At 64.8% G+C, this 2,311-nt stretch overlaps 1 non-coding gene across 1 annotated transcript; it reads right to left on the bottom strand.

Annotated features, from left to right (window-relative positions):
• Window positions 1-554: 554 nt before the first annotated feature.
• Window positions 555-628, bottom strand: TRNAI-AAU (transfer RNA isoleucine (anticodon AAU)). The gene has a single exon. It is a non-coding gene; the product is annotated as a tRNA-Ile (tRNA).
• Between the last annotated feature and the right edge of the window lie 1,683 nt (window positions 629-2,311).

Here is a 2,311-nt window from a genome sequence, read left to right as displayed (position 1 = left end):
TGGGAGTAGATCTGTGGAGAAGTTTTGTACTACTTGGCAAGTTAGCTTAGTTGGTTAGAGCATGATGCTAATCACACAAAGGTTGTGGGTTTGATTCCCATATGGGTCACAACTCCTTTTGCTCCCCTGGGCCCACCGGGCAGCAGCATTTCACTTTTCCGTCCGGAGGGAGGGGACAGGTGCAAACAGCGGGGGGCGGGGGCACCAGCCACAAAGTCGCTCGCTCAGCGCGGTCATTAACCCGCCGCCCCAGGAAACTGCAGCCCAGCCAGCGGGCGGGAAGGGAGGCGCCGGTGCGGCCGGAGACAGGGCGGCGCAGGCAGGGGCCCCGCGGGGAGCAGCGACCCGACTCCGCGCCCAGCAGCGCTTCCCCGCAGCCTGCGCAGCCGGGCCTGGGAGCGGTGCCTCATCCCACCCACTGGCCCGGCAGGCAGCGGCGGCAGCACCAAGGTGCCCGGAGACTTTACTAAGGGTCCGTTTGGTTCCCTGCACTTTGCGCCTCCCCCACCCGGCACTAAAAAGGCAAATACCAGGGGCCCGAGCAAAAGGAGCTGTGGCCCGTACGGGGATCGAACCCGCGACCTTGGCGTTATTAGCACCACGCTCTAACCAACTGAGCTAACCGGCCGGTGCAGAAACCCCGTTCACGTTTCCATTCACGGGCGCAGACCCGACCCGCGTCACTGCTCCAGCACGCGACGAAAGCGGCTCCGCTATTGGCTGAGGCTCTTCCCCGGCACTTGTCAACATCTGCACGTGCAGAGGGGAGACGCTGACGCGGCAAGCGGCGGGCTCAGGAGGGGGCGGGGTTAGCGGGGCCCGGGCGGGCGGGGCCAGTAGCGCGGAGAAGCCGCTCGCCCAGTTCCTGCAGCCGCAGCACGAGCCCCGCAGACACTGGTGCCGCCCCCTGTCCCCGAACCGCATTGGCCTCGGAACCCCTCGCCCCGCCCCCTACGCCTTTGCCCCGCCCACAATCCACCGCCAGCCTTCCAACCACCATCAGCGTTCAGGGTCTCCGCATGCGCCGCTTTTCCCGCCAAAAGTGGACGGAACCAAAAAAGCGGAGGGGCCCAGCGCGTTCCCCCCCCCCGCTCCACCTTGCAGGCACATGGTATCGCCCAGTCCGGAGGGTATAAAAAGGCCTCTTTTGGCCACACCCCTTTCACTCCTACTCGGCCACGCCCCCTCGCCGGCCGGGGGAGCGTTTCTCCAGCGGACTCGTGCAGCGGCGGCGCGGAGCCAGGAGACGCCTCGGAGCCTCCTCCCGGGAGCGGCCGGGCGAGGTGAGTGTCGGAGCCGCCCCGCGCCCGCAGCAGCAGCAGCAGCAGCAGCGCCCCCCCCGCGAGCGCCCCTGGGCAGGCTCCGAGACGCGGGGCCAGCCCGGCCATGGGGGCTGCTCCGCTGCAGGAGCCCTGAGCCCGCAGCCGGGAGCGGGGGGAGGAGCCCGAGAAACCCGCCCCGCCGGGTCCGTGCCCCGAGCCTGGGGGGGGGGGGTTTCCCCACTCGGGCCGGGTCCAGGGACGGTTCCCACGTGCCCAGCGATTTACACTGTGTGTGGGGGGAGAGCTGCCTTGCAGGGGGGAGGCAAAACTCTGAGCTGGGCCCCCTTCCTAGAGCCCGGCCGCCTTACGCAGTGCTATGGCAGAGGGGAAACTGAGGAGCAGCCCTCAGGAGAGCTTGTCCTGGAAAGCTCCACTAGGACCTGGGTAAGTGTTGCCTTTAGTGGGGAGGCTGTGCCCTGAGCCAGCCGGGTGTGAGTATCCCACAGTCTGTGTGTGGTGGTTTCCTTCACTGGTGCTGGTTAGTTACAGTTTTCCCATGTGCGTAGCAGTTGGAATTGTGTGTCCTGAGATTGCTTTGTTACAGGTGTGTCTTGAAAGGAGCCTTAGGGTGGGAGGCAAGGCTCTGAGCCGGGCCCCCTTCCTAGAGCACGGCCGCCTTACACAGTAGTCTGGCAGAGGGGAAACTGAGGAGCAGCCCTTAGCAGAGCTTGTCTTGGAAAGCTCCACTAGGAGCTGGGTAAGTGTTGCCTTTGGTGGGGGAGGCTGTGCCCTGAGCCAGCCGGGTGTGAGGATCCCACAGTCTGTGTGGTGATTGGTTTCACTGGTGCTGGTTACAGTTACGGTTTTCCCATGTGCGTAGCAGTTTGAATTGTGTCCTGAGATTGCTTTGTTACAGGTGTGTCTTGAAAGGAGCCTTAGGGTGGGAGGCAAGGCTCTGAGCTGGGCCTCCTACCTAGAGCCCGGCCGCCTTACACAGTAGTCTGGCAGAGGGGAAACTGAGGAGCAGCCCTTAGCAGAGCTTGTCTTGG

Source organism: Pelodiscus sinensis, chromosome 1, assembly GCF_052426305.1.
Source record: "Pelodiscus sinensis isolate ZL-2025 chromosome 1, ASM5242630v1, whole genome shotgun sequence".
In the NCBI taxonomy this organism is placed as follows: Eukaryota; Metazoa; Chordata; order Testudines; family Trionychidae; genus Pelodiscus; species Pelodiscus sinensis.
This window is presented reverse-complemented; position numbering and strand designations above follow the sequence as displayed.